We start from the raw sequence: 19,023 nt of genomic DNA, 5'->3' as shown, positions 1-19,023 counted from the left end.
GGCGCGCGCACGCCCCCCCCACTGCTGCGGTGCCTCTTGCCCCTCTGTCCTCTGTGCCGCCTTTGCCGGATGGGGCCCCCCCATGCTTATGGCTCAATGGGCAGTGTTATCTGCTCTCCTGCCATGTCGGGGCCTGTCCCTGCCCCCCCCCACGTTGTTGGCCCCCCTCACTCGGTTGTCATTGATGCTGGGCACCCCCGGGTTGCGCTGCCGACGCGCCCCCCCCCTGAGGCCCCGCCCCCGGCTCCTGCTGTGGTCCAGGTGGGTGCTGCACATGCCACGCCGCCTCCCACGGCCCCCGAGGCTGTTGTATCTGGTGCTCCTTGCCCCCGGCCCCCCCCACCCTCAAGTCCATGTCCCTGGGTGGTAAGGGTTTGCTGCGCAAGGGGGCGCCCCCGGCCACTGGTCAGTCTCTGTTCCCGGTCCCCAGGGGCTGTCCGGGTGGGCTTCTGGGTGGTCCTGAGGCTGGGTCGGTGGGTGGATTTGGTCTGGCGTCGGGGGGTGAGTGCGGTTCCTATGTTGGGGGTGATGTTTTAGGGGCTGTTTCCTCGTCTGGCTCGAGCGGCCGCAGCTTTCACTCTGCGCCTTCGGCTGGGCGGCTGTTGGCTGTTTCCACGGGCCCGGGAACTGTCCACACGGCTGTTTCCAGTGGTGGGCTTGCTACGGGGCTGCCTGGAGCGGGCGGCTCTTCTACAGCTTTCAGTGCACATAGCTTTCACGACATCGACTGGCAGTTTTATGATGGGGGTATCGGTGATGGGGCTATGCCCAGTGGGAGTGAACAAGTTGCATTTTCTGATGAAGCTTTCTGTGGGAGTTTTCGTGATGATGATTTGGAAGAAGGGGAATTGAGAGAGAAGGATGTTGGGCTTTTGGCAGCACGGGCCCAGGGGGGTGGGTTAGGGCAACCCGCTGTTTCTCGTGTTTTGCAGGAGTCTCGAGCGGACCTTGCGGGTGTACGAGGGGCAGTGTGGTCTGGACCTTCTCAGCGGGATCGTGGGGCCGTCGCACAGCAGTCGGAGCAGTTACCGAGAGGTAAGGATGGGTGGTGGTCAGTGTGGCAACCTAGGGAGAGTCTCCCGGTTAAGAGTACAAGATCTGTTGGTACGGGTGATGGGGTTGTGGTTGAGCGAGTCGCTCTGGCACCGAGGCTTGAGCGGCCCGTAATTTCAAATGTTCAACCTAGGGAGAGTCTCCCGGTTAAGAGTACAGGATCTTTTGGTACGGGTGATGGGGTTGTGGTTGAGCGAGTCGCTCTGGCACCGAGGCTTGAGCGGCCCGTAATTTCAAATGTTTCTACTGTGCAAGTTGCAAAAGAAGTTTCTATATCGGGGGATGGCGGGGTGGCTGCCACTCGGGTAGCGGAGGATAGTATCCTACCGAAAAAGTTGCCTTATTCTGGGGTGGGGATGCCCTTGGGGTCCCATTTGTCCGAAAAAACAAAGAATCTGATCTGGTCTGGGGCTTTTGTGGATGTTTTTCGACTTCTCCACAGGGATGTCCAGGCAAAAGAAGGGTCGAAAGAGGAGGAATTAGAATTGGCTCGGAGGCCTCGTGTTCCGAAGTCCATAGAGAACTGGACTTCGGCCTTTCTCATTTATGCCAGCGTTTATTGTCAACGTCATCCTGAGAAAGCAATAGACATGTTTAAATATGCAGATGTCATCCGCAAGGCTCACAGTTATTTTGGCGGCTTTGCTTGGTTGTCCTACGATGACGAATTTAGGGCGCGCATGGCCGCTTTCCCTGAGCGTTCGTGGGGTACGGTTGACTCTGAGTTATGGTTGCAATGGATGGCATCGGCAAACCCTCCTGCTACGACCCACACAGCTAGCGGGCAGCCTGTGTTTTATCGGCCCTTTTCAGCTCGCCCCGCTCAGTCTGGGGCGGGGGTTTGGGGCAGAGGTCAATCAGCCGCTTCTGGCACTTGCTGGCATTTTAACAGGGGTTCCTGTAACAGACCCGCTTGCAGGTATAAACATGAGTGTTCACAGTGTGGAGGGAAGCATACCCTCACCCAGTGTTTTCCCGGCCAGAGATGGGGTGATCAGGGACGGGGTTCTGGGGGCAGGGGGCAGCAACATCAGTCTGTTTACAAGGGCCCCTACTCCTATTAGGCAGGAGGTTCTCGATCTCTGGCTGGTGGATTATCCGGATTTTGAGGCCGCTAAGATTTTGTCTTGGGGTTTCAAAATTGGGTTTCGGATTGGGTATCAGGGACCCAGGGTGGGCAGGTGGTCGGATAATTTGAAGTCTGCGAAGGAGAGTCCACATGTGGTGCGGAAGAAACTGGATGCAGAGCTTGCGGCTGGTAGGATTGCTGGTCCTTTTGTGAATTGTCCCCTGCCTGACTTGATTGTATCACCCCTGGGTGTGGTGCCCAAGAAGGCGGAAGGGGAGTTTCGTCTTATCCATCACCTGTCCTGGCCCGAGGGTTCATCAATCAATGACTTTATTGATCCAGCTGACTCAACTGTCAATTATGCTTCGGTGGACGATGCCTTACGGCTCGTGCGCACGGCTGGTGTTGGGGCTTTGCTGGCGAAGAGCGACATTCAGTCGGCTTTCCGGCTATTGCCCATTCATCCTTGGGATTTCAGTCTGTTAGGAATGCATTTTGATGGTAGTTTCTACGTGGATCGGGTGTTGCCCATGGGCTGTTCAGTGTCATGCTCCCTGTTTGAAACTTTCAGTACCTTCCTACAGTGGCGATTCACTTTTGTTAGTGGCCACGCGTTGGTCTGTCATTACCTTGATGATTTTCTTTTCATTGGGGAGGGTCACTCTGGGCAGTGTCAGTCGGCTTTGAACATCTTTCAGGCTCTAGCGGAGGAATTGGGTGTCCCCTTGGCGCCGGACAAGACAGAGGGTCCCTGTACGTCCCTGACTTTTTTGGGGATCGAAATTGATACTCTGTCTATGGTGGCGAGACTGCCTGTGGCTAAAGTGAAGGAAATGTCTGCTTTCATACATCTGGTGTTGGGGGAGCGGAAAGTGGTTTTGAAAACTGTTCAGAAGTTGTTGGGTTATCTCAATTTTGCTTGCCGGGTTGTTCGGGCGGGCAGGACGTTCTGCAGACGTCTGGGTCTGTCCATGTCCGGAGCAAGCCTTCCCCATCATAGGGTGCGCATTACCACCGATGTGCGTGCCGATTTGACTGTCTGGCTTCGTTTTCTGCAAGAGTTTAATGGCGTGTCCTTGTTTTTTGCGGATGAGGACATGGTGTGGCAAGTACAGTTGTTCACTGATGCGTCAGGGGCTCACGGATTCGGAATATTTTGGGAAGGTCGATGGTGCGCGGCCGGCTGGCCGGCGCACTGGAAGGATCAGGGTCGCAGCATTGCGTTTCTGGAGCTCTTCCCGCTGCTGGTTGCTTTGCACCTATGGGGGGATGAGTTTCAGAATCGTTCCGTCTTGTTTCACGTGGACAATTTGGCTGTAGTACACCTTGTCAATCACCAAAAGGCTCGCGATTTGCGGGTTTTGCGGCTCCTGCGCGCATTCATGCTGCGGTGTCTGCAACTGAATATTGTCTTTAAAGCGCGGCATGTTCCTGGTACTTCTAATTGCATCGCTGACTCTTTGTCTCGCTTTCAGTGGTCCGAGTTCCGCAAGTTAGCTCCTGGGGCGGACCTGGCACCAACAGCGATCCCACAGTACGTATGGGACCTGGGGGATTGAGGGTTCACCACTTGGTGGAAAATTCTGTGGCTGAATCCACCAGGCGGGGTTATGTGAAAGCCTGGTCTGAGTTTCTGCAGTTTGGTAAGGTTTCGATGGGGCCGTTCAGGGCTGGTTGGTCTGATGAACAATGCATCTTGCAGTTTGTTTTACATTTGGCGGACAAAGGCCTGTCGCCCACTACCATTTCGGGCAAATTGGCTGGGGTTTCTTTTTATGGACAGCTTTGGTGGGGGAGGGATCCGGTTGGGGGGGTGTTGGTTCGTAAATTGTTGAAAGGTTTGGCCAGGCTCCGGGCTGGGGGTCAGCAGCTCCGGCAGCCTGTGACGTTTGAATTGCTCCAGTTGATGTTGCCGGAACTGGAGGTGTGTTGTCATGATGCTTTTGAGTGTGCCAAATTTCGTTTGTGTTTTGTGTGGTTGTTCTTTGGGGCATTTCGGGCATCAGAGTTGCTGGGGTTGCGGGGCAGGGTAGGTATGACCAGCTGTGAGGTGGTGTTGGAAAGTGACAGAGTGCGACTTTGGCTGCGGGCATCCAAAACCGACCAGATGGGGAGGGGTAAGTGGGTGTTCCTTGGTAGGAGTGGTGTCTCTGCATGTTGCCCGGTTGGGGAATGGGAAGTGTTTGTGTCCTCTCCGCATTTTCTCCAGGGGTCCATATTTTGTCATGCGGATGGTAGTCCCATAGTTGCATCTCAATTGTTGGCTGTATTACGCAAGGTCTTGTTGCGTTTGGGGAAGGACCCTGTTCAGTTTGGTACCCATTCCTTCAGAATTGGTGCGGCGACGGAGGCCGCCCGCTTGGGGTGGGACTGGTCCCAGATCCGACGCATTGGTCGTTGGCGTTCCAAGTGCTGTGAAAAGTATGTGAGGAAATAGTGCATTTTTGGATGGTCTAACATTTCTTTCTCTCCTAGGTCCCTGGCTATCAGTCGCCGGATGCAAACGAAGGGTGTGGATACTGGGGCACTCTTTTATTAAACGAGCAGCTTTAGCCGCTGCCAGCCAGCTCTGTGGGAGATCACTTGGTCTGAACAGTATGACACATGAAGTCTCATGGCATGGAACAGGGGGAATGCGCTGGGGTGGGCTTTTTCCCGCCTTGGCTGCTTTGGTTTCGCAGTGTTTGGGGGGCCCTCCGGATCTCCTGGTGCTACATTTGGGAGAGAATGACTTGGTTTCTCTCTCTGGGCTGACCTTGTTAAAATTAATGAAGCAGGACCTGGAAATCATCCGAACCACATGGGAGAGCACCATGCTCATATGGACTGAGTTTGTGCCTCGTTTGCACTGGCGTGGGGCACGGACCCATTCTGCCCTGGAAAAGGCTAGAAGGAAAGTGAACAGGACAATGCGCCTTTTTTGTCAACATTGGGGGATATACAGTTTGAACCATTATCATTTACAAGTATCTGAACATCATTTATTTTGTGAGGACGGTGTGCATCTCTCAGCTTTGGGCCTCTCTTTTTACCTCCTTGAACTCAGGGACTTGATTAGCAAGGTTCTTCAGGTACAGTTGTGGTGTGCTCCTTCCTTTCCTTTAGGTGGGGCAGGAAAACGCTAAAGGTTTTCCTGGGTGGCGGGTTTTTGTTAGTGGGGGTGGGCAGCCTGGAGCGGGTTGGCCATCCTGAAGGGTAGCGTAGGGTAGGCTAGGGGTAGTAGGCAGGAGTTTGTTCGGGGTTTTGGGATTTAGGTTTCGTAGGCTCACTGTAGAGTTGTAGTATGTAAATAATAAATAAATAATGAATGTGTTTATGAAATTTATGATGCACCTGTCCTAAAATAAAAGTGGCCTTTCTTGCTCCTAAAAGAAGGTGTGGACAATGATTTCTTGCGCGAGGGGGGACCCAGGGAGAGCCAGGCGCGAGCCGGTCTCTTCCTGGGCGGGTTCGCGCGAGGATCATTCCAGGTGGGGGCTGATTAGCAGAGGGCTTAAAAGGGGAAGTTAGGCGGGCGGTTAGGACTGCGTGGCGGGAGGCGTGAAGGGAGGTTGTTTTGCCCAACCCACCCTCCCTCTTTTTTCTTTTTTTTTTCTTTTTCTTTATTTATTTATGGGTTTTATTTTGCGGTGCTCTAGGCACTGTTTAGTTTAGGTAGGTTTGCCACTGTTAGGATGGGTGCCTTTGTTCTTTTGCAGGCGGGTTTTTGTTAGTGGGGGTGGGCAGCCTGGAGCGGGTTGGCCATCCTGAAGGGTAGCGTAGGGTAGGCTAGGGGTAGTAGGCAGGAGTTTGTTCGGGGTTTTGGGATTTAGGTTTCGTAGGCTCACTGTAGAGTTGTAGTATGTAAATAATAAATAAATAATGAATGTGTTTATGAAATTTATGATGCACCTGTCCTAAAATAAAAGTGGCCTTTCTTGCTCCTAAAAGAAGGTGTGGACAATGATTTCTTGCGCGATCTGCCCTCAGTTGCAGATCTGTGCCCAGAGCTAGGCGCTGCTAGCACCGAGCTTGCGTTTATTTATGAACATTTGCTTCAGTTCAGGAGCGCTCGCAGCAGAATCTAACCAGAGAAAGAAATGTGTGATGCTTCAATGGAGCCCCACGACCCGAGGCGAATGCTAACTCTGTGAAAGGTCATGCTCATTCCAGATCATCGTCTGCTCTTCTCTATGGTGAAGGCGGCCACAGAGAGAACATGGCCGCCAAGGACCCAGAATATTCACTGCAGCTCCTTCCAACACACTCACCTTACTATTTCTCTTAAATACATTTGTTTATTCCTCGCATCATATGTTTATATATCTGGGAAAAATATTGGACCGAATTGACAATACGAACGTTATATTTATTACACAGACATAGCAATATACAGCGTAAGATTCCGAAGATTCTTTTGTTGCAGAAAATAAGCCTGATGTAGCAGACATTTTCATTTGTAGAGGTGCATTAAAACCACACATATAGAACGTACCCGCGCACAGCACCCCCATCCTCATGACGAGGTCAGCTCGTCATAAGGCACAGTGCTCGTGATGAATTGAGCTTGTCATGACCACATGTGTGGAACGTTCGCACAGCTGGGGAATTAGCCCAGTATGAGAGCGTTCCAACGGTCTTGATGAGCTCAGCTCGTCATGAGCACACGAGCACCGTGGCTCATGACGAGCTGACCTCGTCATGAGCATACAAGGTGTTAATCGTGTCATTTAGCATGTAGGTAGGAATATTAGCTGAACGTGCCTTATTTTATGCAATTTCGTAACGCTCATATGCCATTTCTCTTATGTAAGCTGAGTCTCGTGGGCCTGAAATGCATTTCCCTGGAAACTCTCAATTTAGAACTAACAGTTTGAATTTCATGTGTGCTGTGAATTTTGTTCTTTCTCACGTTTGTGTTGCAGGTGGAAGACGCGCCCTTGTTAATTAAAATAATGTCCTTATTTTAGTAGTCAGCCATGGAGAGAAGAGGATACAATGTTAGCTAAGGCTGATTAATAGAACGGTTGTATTTCCACCCCGGCGAAGGCCTGAGAATCAAGGTCAACATGTTGCTGTTCAGGAACATCGCTCTCCTGAGGAAAAGTACCTATGAGACTGTGGCCGAAGCAGATGGTGTGACCCGGAAGGACTCTTGGAAAGATATCTGTAATTCAGGAAGAAATTAAAAACCTGGCTTTTCCCACATTAAAATCTGCCATAGCCATCGTTCTGCTCAGTGAGCGCCGAGACACCCCCGGGTAGTTGTGCGCTATAAAAATTGCCAAAACATAAACATAAACATTGGGATGCCGCAAGTAGGGAAATGCCCCCCATTTCTTCTCTGCCTTTAGAGAGAGAGCATCTCAAAACAAGCTCTTTCTCAATAGCTTTATGCTATTCGACCCATTGATGGGGGTGAGACTTCTTAGGAAGACTCCACCTGCTGACACCTTTTATCTTGTTCGCTGAAGGATGTTTAAGTAGGGATATAACGTTAGTGCTAGTGTAGGGATAGATTGATGCTTTACATTCATCAACCCTTGATGCAGGGAAATTTGGAATCATGATTTTTAATCTTCTACATTCTATTTATTGAGTTAATTGTCTTGTGCATGCTGCACTGACTCTACTTTGTTTGCAGATTTGGCTTCATGATGATTCCAATGTAATTCTACAATCTAATTTTGAGGTGTCTCTATGTCCAGTGATTTTTGGCTTTGTAATAAATTAACTAACCTCACGTATTGGGTTGTGGTTATTATGTGTTCAGAGAAATTCATATTTTATTGATTGGCTATTGTTAACAATGTTCTCCCCTCTACACTTACATGCTGCTAAAAAGAACCATCGGATTGAAGCTCTAGACCAGATCTAGAACCTTTGGGCCCATCCCTTTCAAGCGCATAGGATTACATGCATACGCAAATCAGGAGAAACCGTGCGCCTTGCTTTACGAACGGTAAATTACTACTTGTGCAAGTGCAATGTTACTTGCAATGGCGTAGACGGCAAGCTTACACTCAGCAGTGTTCCGAATAGGGACCATAGGAAAATATCTCACCTGACAAAAAACATGCACAGCAGAAATCAGTTATACTTAATACACCTATATAGCAGCTTCCTGCAAAGCTGTGTCGTAATGAAACTTAAGGGTGCCCCCTTCAAAGTACATGGAGGTCCCCCCCTTGGACTCACTCAGGAGCTCTCAGGCCAGTGTACTGTGCTGAGAGGGCCCCCTGCCACTTTGTGGCCAACCTGCACTGCGGGGGCTGCGGAGGCCTCTGTTACGCCACTGCTGCAAAACATTTCTGCACATCAACACAGAGCCTCACTGATGATGTTGAGCAAGTACCCCTCAAGAGTAAGAGGACCTTTACAGAGAAGCAAGCAGACACAGTGCAGACATTTGATGTTGATGACTATGGTCAACTCTTCTGTCGGCCTCCAGACACAATTAGTGTTGCAAAAAAATAAAAGGCCTTGTGGCAGAACCGGAGTCAAAAAATATCTTCCTTAAGTCATTCTCAAGTCATCCCATGTCTTCATCTGGGCTATTCCTGTAATTATCTGGGGATGTCATCCAAAACCATCCTGAAATATGTGTGCGGGGCAAAACATTTAAATGAAACCACTAGAACTACCTCAGGATGAGGTTTTGGTGACTTCATTTGAAAGCTGTGATGACCTCTTACTACTCCAGGAATACTTAGGGCCACATGTGTCAAACTATTTTTCCTTCGCAACAGCGCAAATCGGAAATTTTTCCCGTTTGCGAATGCAAAATAGCCTTATAAGATGTATGAAAGACTTTTGTAGTCACAATTTTAGGTAATCACAAAAATTGCGCTTACCTAAAATTGTGACCACAAATAGGGAATCACAATTTGTGATTCCCTTAGCACATGTACCAAGCATTTTCTAAATTCAAACTGTGCATGTAGGAAATGCTATCACCATTGATTCCAAGTCCTTGGTAACCATGTGCAAATTTTGAAAAAATGCACAAAAATGCATTTTTCAAAGTGCCATGTAGCGCACACATGCCACAAGGGAATGTGTGCCCTTCTCATGAGCACATTTTTTGGGGGGATGCTTCAGGGGTGCCTTAGGCCCCCGAGCAACCTTGGTAACTCTTGGCTCCTGCATTACCTAATTTGTGAATAGCAATTAGGTAATCGCATATTAGCCAATGCAAAACCATGCAAACTATGCTCTGCGGAGCACAATTGCATTTAAACACAGTGAGCTGCATGTTTAGCAGCTCCCTATGCCAAAAACAATGCCGGCTCCCACAGGAGGCAGGGAGCAGGCTGGAACCCAGGGGGCTTTCAGGTTCCCCCGCAGTCCCCATGAGTGATGAGTGGGTGCCCTGGGTGGGACCAGGGCACCCACAAAAGAGGCTGTGCACGGGAAATGGGGCCCCCTTGTTTTAGAAAATAAATAAATAAGAAGGCCAAACCCTGGGGTATGGGCTCCCCTGGGCTGAAATCAGCCCTGGAGGGGAGCAGCGCAGGCCCCCTCCCCTAATAATATTAGTTTTTAGGTCTTGCCTGAGCCAGCGTGCATGCGCTGCCCTGCAAGACTTTTTGTAAGGGGCCTAAAAAATCTGACCAGGTGCTTGTGCGTGAGGGCAGATTTTTGTCACTGGCTATTGGCCTTTGCGTGCATCTTTCTAGGAAAGACAGCACGCAATTGGGCAAAGGCAGGTGCATGTCCCGCCTTTGCTCCGCCCACGGCCTAATGCTTGCGGTTACCCGCTCCGGAAGAAATCTGTTTTGAATTATCGTGCCCAGACACGGGCGCGATAATTGAAAACAGATTGCTCGCTGTGGACACACACGCACACCACTCGCATGCTTTTAGAACTTCTGTGGCCCTATTTGTTGTGCAGCGTCTACAAAAAGGCACGTCCTATTTGCATTGCCGATGCGCTCGCACTACTCGTTTACCATATTCTAGCTGTGTGAATTGGAATTTAATGTATTTTTACATGAGGATACATATATGAAATGAGAATATGGAATGTATGAATCAGTATATTATTTTGAGAACAGTTAGGTATTACATTTATTGTTGACCAACAAGTAACGTCTCTCAAAGATCGCCTAATGTGTTTTTTTAATGAAAAGCATATTTTCATCCAGCAGCATCAATTCATTCACTCTCTATCTTCTTTATTAAGATATAGTGTACTATATTGAAATGTACGATTGCTGCTCAAATCAACAACACTAAATACGTTTTAGTTTCTCAGCATTTTACAGTATTTCATGTCACTGCGTGGCTCTCTCAGTCTGAGGTTTTCTTCAAAGGCTGCTGAGAGTTCCTTCATCTCTACCCAGAATTGTTTGCCAGGAGACGCGGCCTCAGTAGAAATGACCCGCTAAATTAAAATCTGACCTTATGGAGTCCAGCTTCAGTTGTTTATAGAATAACAATGAAAGTAGATTTAATTAGCCTGTACAAATAACGCTTGTTATGCAAGATATGTCAAGGCCGCTTCCTGCAGCTGATTGCTTTATTACAGGCCCGGCTTGGAAGGTTAACTGTTTTGGGTTACAGACTGTACATTATAGGGGGGAACTTCCTATAAATCAACAAGGCAGGTACCCCAAACACATCTCCACAGTTGGTCTCTTACTCATCCTGTGCAGAACTTTACCCAGGGGAATATTTTTAGTTGTACTGTCAACAGTTTCCAAAAAGAGAGGCGACTACAAGCGGCAAACGAGTGGCCCAGCTGGCCCTGTCTTTGGTTTGCACTTCGTATTCTGCCGCGCGGACACCTGTGAGTGGTTTTATCTGCTTTCGTTATTGAGCACGAAGGATGTGGGCTCGAGGGCGGTGTATTGATTGCAAGTGTCTGGGAGAACATTGTTGGATGAGACAGGTTTTTAAAGTTAATGCCCTCTAAGCGGAAGATGGGGTCTTAGAATGCTTTGTCACGCACGTCAGAGCACGACAGTTTACAGACCTCCCTGGCTCATAGAAGGAGGCAGACCACAATAGTTACAGATCTCCCTCGGCTCATAAAAGGAGGCAGAGCATGACAGTTTACATATCCCACTCGGCTCATAGAAGGAGGCAGAGCACAACAGTTACAGACCTCTCTCGCCTGATAGGTGGTGGTAGAGTGCGTCAGTTTACAGACCGTTCACGTTGTAATCTTCTTGTCTTTTCTCTGGGCTCTCATTTTGAATTGTCCCTAAAGTGTTAAAAATTATATGAAATTACCTATACGGAGACTACACGTTTAACATGATCTACCGATTTAAACTGAAGATTGAATTAGTGCCATAATGATCAGATGAGGTAATGCAATTAGCATTTAGTGGTGTGACAAAAATAAGGAAATGAGCCCATGAATAGATTTTTTAGGTCTAGCCTATAGCAGTGCGCATGAGCTGCAATAGGAAAACGACCTCTTGCAGCTGACCAGGACTTTTCACAAGCTCGTGTTTGTGACATTTGTTCGCCCAATATTTCTATTGGTGTTTGTGTGCAAATTCCTTAAAAGACAGCATGCAAGTGGGTAAAGGCTGGCACATGTCCCGCCTTTCCCAGCCAATGTAATCGCCCACGGCCTAAGGCTTGTGATTACGTGCACGGGCCACATCTGTTTTCAATTATCGTTCCCAGACACGGGCGCGATAATTGAAAACAGACGGGCTGCTCGCTCTCCCAAGCGCGCGCGCACCACTCACGGGCTTTCTTCATCCGTTGCCGCCCTCTCCACCCTGACCCCTTTGCTTGTTATTTGTAGCAATTAGTCACAGTCATTGCGTTTGAGTTTTTTTTACATCATTCCATCTAGCTGTAGAGAAAGCCCTGAAGCATGATAGCAAAAGTGATTTGCATTTTTACTTTGGCAGGGCCAAGCCTCATAAGAACACACAGCGCTTGGTGTTCTGCCCGTGGCAGTAAAGGCAATGAGAGAGATTTTAGCGCAGTCAGGATGCAGATGCTTTGTTTCTTGTATTAGTAATTGGTTAATTTAAATAGGGTAGTAGGCCGCACAGATCATTCTCCAAAACCGTGAGGTGTAACTACAAGTTACATGTGCTATGAGCAGATGGTAAATTGATGCAGGGGGTGGATGAGGGGTGAAGAGGAGGCATGGGGGAGCAAGGGAGGGAAGGGTACATTTTCTTAGCAGGGTGATGCATGCGTTCATTTAGTTCCGCCAGGCTTGTAATCAGGCCCTATGTAGTATTTCTGCAATAATGACTGACAAGAAGCCATTTGGCCCCCAGGTACCCATGAGTGGATGCTAAAACCAGAACTGATGCCCACTTCCTGTTAAAGATTTCTTATGAATGCGCGTGCTTTATCTGAGTACAACCACAGCTTTGGACACTGCTCTGGTATTTGATATAAAAGCAGTGCAGACAAACAATTGTCATTTATTTTGCTCATCTATATCGAGGAGTATCCAGAAATGAATGCATTGCTCATTTCGGGTCCTAGGTGTGAGCATTAGCTCTGAATCTATTGCCCGTCATGGTGAAAAAGGTCAGTGGTTTGCATGGGAATGTCACTATATGAACTCCCAGGACACTTGAGGGGCAGGAGATAAGGCTGAAATTGCAGGGCCATTGAAGAGGGTTCATTAAAAAGTAGATCAATCTTTCTTTTCAGCGTGCCCTCTGACCTGGCAGTTGAGGACATTTCCAAAGGTGCGAGCCTGTGTCTGTCTCCTTCCCAGATTCGTTATCCGTTGCTGAGAAAACTGTCATCGCTCTGACAAACGACATTCCTCTACAGCTGCCACCCAAACAAGCACTGAAAATGCAATAGGTCTCGCCTTTGATTAATTTAAAGCCATATGCTTTGGTAATGGTATTGTATAGAAAAGCAAATAGCTTTAACTTAATAAAAGGTGAGACCTATTGCATTTTCAATGCTTGTTTTAAAAAGGGATCGGTAAGTCACTGGAGGCCTCACCCCCTTTTACCACCACTCTGCAAACTCGTCTACTGGTGCACTACTATCTAGGGGATGAAGTCCCTATGATTCCAGAGGGTCCTTGGGGGTGAACTACCCTTGTTATTATCGCCAGAAAGTCCCACCCAGTGGGATTGCTGAGAGGTTGTTGGAGGCAACACCCTCTTTCTCCACCACTCTGCAAACGCACCTCCTGGTGCACTATTATTTGGGGGATGAAGTGCCCTTGGCACTTGAGGGACTTGTAGGCCAACTACCCCTCCTGTTACCTCCAATAATTTCCACATAGTGGGATTGTTGAGAGATTTTCAGAGGCCATGGCCCCATTTCCATCACACTGCAAACACTCCTCCTGGCGCACTACAAGTTGGGGGATGAAGTCCCCTTGGCTCTTGAGGGTACATGAGGGCCAACTACCCCTCCTGCTATCTCTATTAAGTCCCACACAGCTGGATTGTTGAGAGGCTATCAGAGGCCACACCCCCCTTCTCCACCACTCTGCAAACGTGTCTCCTGGTCTTTATAGTTAGGAAATAGAATTTGAAAAACATTAAAAATTCACTGAAAAAAAACAAAGGTTACAGGGACGTTATAGTTAGGCTCAGATTTCACTTGTACAAAACCAGTAAAATTCTGCAGTTATAGTTACCTGAGTTAACTATAACTTACAGCCCGCAAAGCAGTGCTTATGAGCTCACATATTACATCACTCATGACATGGTCAATGACATCACTGACATCTCAAATGACATCACTGATGACACCACCCACAGAACCACTCCCACATCCACTCACACCCCCATACAACCTCTTGTACGTCCATTCCCACACAACCACTCATACCCATTTACAGACCCATTCCAGTACTCACACACCCACTCACTCCTCCATAGAGGCACTCACACACCCACTCACTCACTAATACAGCCACTCATACAACCATTCATTCATACATACAACCACTCATACACCCAGTCACTCATCCGTACAGCCACTGAGCCACATACTCACCCATACAGCTACTCACGCACCCACTTATTTAACTAAAAAGTCACTCACACACTACTTGTTCACCCACACAGCCACTCAATACAACACAATCACTCTCTCACCCATACAAGCACTCACATGCTCACTCACACATCCACACAACCACTTACATACCCATTAACATATCCATATAAGCACATATCCACTCACTCACCCATACAGCCATTCACACAGACACTTTATCTCAAATACAGCCACTCACACACCAACTCACTACCCACTTACACACAGAGTCAATCCATCATACAGTTAATCAGATATCCACTCACTCACCCATACAGTCACTACTTTTCAATAAAAAAACAAAAGTTAGACCTTTGTCATAGTTAGGAAAACTTATTTATTCGTTCTATATAAACCAGACTTAAAATACACAAACATTAGAAATTCTTTAGTTATAGTTTTGCGCTAAATTTATAATTTTCAGACCATCTTGAAATTGATATTACTTCATTCATTCTTTAGCTGCAAAAACTTAAAGTGCACAAAAATGTGCATTTCTAAAATTATACCTATACCTTTAATTTATAACTATGCAACACCTTCAAATTATTATAACATACACAGTGTATTGAATTCAGTAGCCATACTACATTAACTATAACTTGCGCCTACTCCATGTGCTGCTTTTCCACTTTATATTATATCAGTGATACCATCTAAAATAATATTATTTACAATAATAAGTGTCACATTGTAAATCTTATATTTTGTAAGATCACAGTGCATGATAGATTGTAGAGTTATAACTAATGTAGTTTGGCTACCGAGTTGAATACACCGTGTATAGAGGTGTGCGAGTTATAATAATTTGAAGTTGTTCAGTAAATTTTAATATTTTAGCAAAGCCAGTAGGTCTGGCTTTGGCTGCTGATCTTGTGCCTTTGCTAGTACTAATTTGGTTGTGAATGTTGTTTGTAAGAAGGCGCGCATTGTATCAAAAGGAACACTGCTTAACAGCAAAGATCTATATATTTATGTCAGAGCAAACTTTGCACTAGCTAGACCTTGGCTCTAAAGGGGACTGTTTGTTGTGCAGGTGTACAAGAGCAGAATGCTATCACTCAGTCATGTAATATTATGGCCCTGACCCTGACCCTGCGCACCATGCTGTGTGCAGCAGAAAATGGGCAGAGAGAAATAGAGACCAGCATTTGGAAAGCCAATAGGTCTCAGCTGTGCAAGAACATTTGGCTTTGACAATGTGTTTTAGCCATGTTGTACACCAGTATTGCTGTTATTCAGCATGGCTAAATGTAAGTGGCCTAGAGGAGAATGAAATGAAGTGTTGAAGAGTGGAGTGCCATAAAGTGGAGTGGAATACAGTCGTGGAATGGTGTAGAACGGAGTGGATTAGAGTGGAGTGTTGTACAGTGTCAGAGTCATGGGAGGCAGCCATGGATGCACTTGTTTTTACAGGATCCATTGCTTGGGTCTTAAGATGTACACTGAAAGCATAGTGGTTAGTAGGAGGCATAGTGGTACCTGGTATGTAAGGAAAGGACATTAGGCATGGAATGCAAAAAAGGGTAGAGGCATGGGCAGGGAGAAATGGAGACAAGGATTGGCAAAGACCAATATGTCTCGCCTACGTAAGAGCCATTGCTTTGCCAATGTGTTTTAGCCATGTTTTACACCTGCATGGCTGCTGTTCAGCATGGCTAAAAGTTAGCAAAATAGATGAGAGTGGGGTGGTGTGTCGTAGAGTGGAATGTCAAATAGTGGAGTACTGTGGCAAATAGTGGAGAGGCGTAAAGTGGAGTAGAGACATCGAGGGGAGTATAGTGGCCATAGAATGGAGTGGCGTCAAAAAAGAGTGGCATAGAATAAACCTGAGGTCTTATTAGAATCAAATCGCAGGAGCCGGTGCTTTGTTTTAAAAAAAAGTTTCAAATAAAAGAAAAAAATGTTTTCTTGACCCTGTTGGGACCCCCATAGGAGGCCAAGGGGTCAGGATATTTCTACCCTGACCCCTTTTCTTTTCCTTTATTACATTTTTACTGGGATTTAGTACAAGCCGAGCCACAAGGTGGCTGGCAACATTTCCTGGTTTGAAGTGTTGGCAGCCGAAGGGGTCAGGGGTCCTCGGTGATCCTAAATATACTACTGGAGATTTCTTTAAATTACTCAGCAGCTCCTGAATGGATTTACACCAATTAACAAAATTGTTTGAATTCAGGACAAACCGCTACCTTTCTGCTAAATTTGGTTTAGTTCCCTCCTTTTCTCTGTCCGTGCTTGACAGATCACCCTAACATTTTCAAGACAGCAGCTGAAGTGAGTGGCATACTAGTTTTGTAAATTTCGTGAGGATTTGTCAAACTATGCCGAAGTAATTGGCAAAGGAAAACACACTCCTTCTATGGAACCTAAATCCTAACTATAAGTACCTATTGGCAACCACCAGTAGAATATGTATATATATCTATATGTATATATATATATATTCACTGAAAAAAACCATAGGTTAGAGACCATATATAGTTAGCTGGACATTTTATTGACATAAAACCAATGAAATTCCATGTCATTTGAGATGTCATCAGTGATGTCATCAGTGATGTCACTGACCATGTCATGAATGATGTAATATGTGACATCATCAGCAGTGGATTGCAGGTGCGCGATATATAGTTAGTGCAACTAACTATATATGGAATTTCATTGGTTTTATGTCAATAAAATGTCCAGCTAACTATATATGGTCTCTAACCTATGGGTTTTTTCAGTGAATTTTCAAGGTTTTGTAAATGCAAATTCCTAACTATATTTGGTCTATAACCTATGGTTTTTTCAGTGAATTTCATTGGTTTTTTAAAAGCTAATATCTATAGCTGTAAAATATATTCTTTATTACGTGACGTATCACGTAGCCACGTGAGACGCCTCATGACGCATCGCATAACCGTGACGTATCGGCTCTGCAGCGCAAACAAAACCCATAACGTAAGCGTGCCGGAGCACGCTTACAGATATATATATTTTTTTTAACCTTAATTAGACAAAATCCACATGTGCACATATCTTGAGGCCTTGCAAAGGCACATCAAACAAACAGTCCCTACAATTTTGCCAAGTTTGCTGGAAATCTATTCCCTTCATTTTTTTTTTTACTGTTTCTCTTGGTTTTCCCCTTGTTACACTTACCGGGACGCTACCCGGTACGCGAACCGGACGCTCCAAAAACACAAGATGGCGGACTCCCGTTACGCTGCCGGTTAGCTGCCCGGTTCGCGTACCGGGAAGCGCCTCTACCGCGAAAAATCGCGGGGGACTTTAATATCCCCCTCATCAATCCTAGGGGGTCAGGAGGGGTCTACCTTGCCCCCTTTCCTTCATTTCCCCCTTCGTTTTTCACCACATCTTGTCTCTCGATCCTACCGAGAGACAAGATGGCGGCCGCTCCGGACTGTTTAGAATGTTGACAGACACCGGAGAGCCAATCAGCTTCGCTTCGTGAAGTTCCGTTACGCGTCAGGTACGCGAACCGGGGCGCTAACCGGAGCGCTGTCACAGATATATATATTTTTTTAAACGTTAATTTCTCAAAATCCACTGGAGCACATATATTGAGACATAGCAAAGGCACGTCGGGCAAACCATATCTACAATTTTGCCAAGTTTCATGTAAATCTATTCAGCCGTTCGAGCTAAAAGTGAGTCCAACCGCCCTATGGAAAAATGAATGTGAAAAACGTGTTTTGGGACCCCCCTTTTTTCTCGGCCCCCCCTTGACGAAACCCCCCCAAATTTTCAGGGGCTGCTCAGAAACAAAATGTGCCATTTTCCTGAAGATTTCAGCCAATTTCGTCCACAAACGCCAAAGTTATTAGACATAGAATTTTCAGAAATCCCATAGAGAAAAAATCCTAACTATATATACCCACTGGCTATCGCCAGTAGGTAATATACATATATAAACATATATAATCTGCATATCTATATAAATATAAATGCATGCATACATATACATATATGCATACATATGCATGTTATTTACATGAAAGTTTTAAAAACACTAATAAAAGCAAAGCTAAAAAGCCACCTCATTACAAACAGAATGGCTTTAACTTAAACGAGGGCGAGATCTATTGCATTTTCAATGCTTGTTTACTTTGGTTCTATCAAGAAGGCATTCAGATGTGTCACACATTTGCCATAAATTCTGAATGTTAGCACTCTAGTTGCTCATTAGATCACTGTAGTAAAGCTAGTGCTCACCAGGGAAGTCTGCTGCTAATCATGGTTTGCAGCCATTTTCCCGCATTTTTTATCCCGCAGACTTTCAGTCCGCATACCATTATCCCGCAAGGTCATTGACCTCGCATACCATTATCCCGCATTTTTTCAAAACGCATGTGCATTTATCGCGCATGCCTTTACAAAGAATTACGTTTTAAAGGCATGTATGGTAAATGCATTTGCGTTGTGAAAACCACGATGACGAGAGAGGTAAGTGGGTTTGTGTTAATTTTTTCGTGGGTTAGTGATTGTGTAGTGTAGTGTTGTGTAGTGTAGTGTTGTGTTAGTGTAGTGTAGAGTTGTGGTGGTTGTTTAGTGTAGGGTCATGCTGGGGGTAGTGTTTTAGGGTTTAGGGTTGTGTTGTAGTGTTTGCGTAGTGTAGGGTCATGCTGGGGCTAGTGTTTTAGGGTTTAGGGTAGTGTTGTAGTGTTTGCGTAGTGTAGGGTCATGCTGGGGGTAGTGTTTTAGGGTGTAGGGTAGTGTTGTAGTGTTTGCGTAGTGTAGGGTCATGCTGGGGGTAGTGTTTTAGGGTTTTGGGTAGTGTTGTAGTGTTTGCGTAGTGTAGGGTCATGCTGGGGGTAGTGTTTTAGGGTTTAGGGTAGTGTTGTAGTGTTTGCGTAGTGTAGGGTCATGCTGGGGGGTAGTGTTTTAGGGTTTAGAGTAGTGTTGTAGTGTTTGCGTAG

The sequence above is a fragment of the Lissotriton helveticus genome, chromosome 10 (assembly GCF_964261635.1).
Source record: "Lissotriton helveticus chromosome 10, aLisHel1.1, whole genome shotgun sequence".
Classification (NCBI taxonomy): Eukaryota; Metazoa; Chordata; class Amphibia; order Caudata; family Salamandridae; genus Lissotriton; species Lissotriton helveticus.
This window is presented reverse-complemented; position numbering follows the sequence as displayed.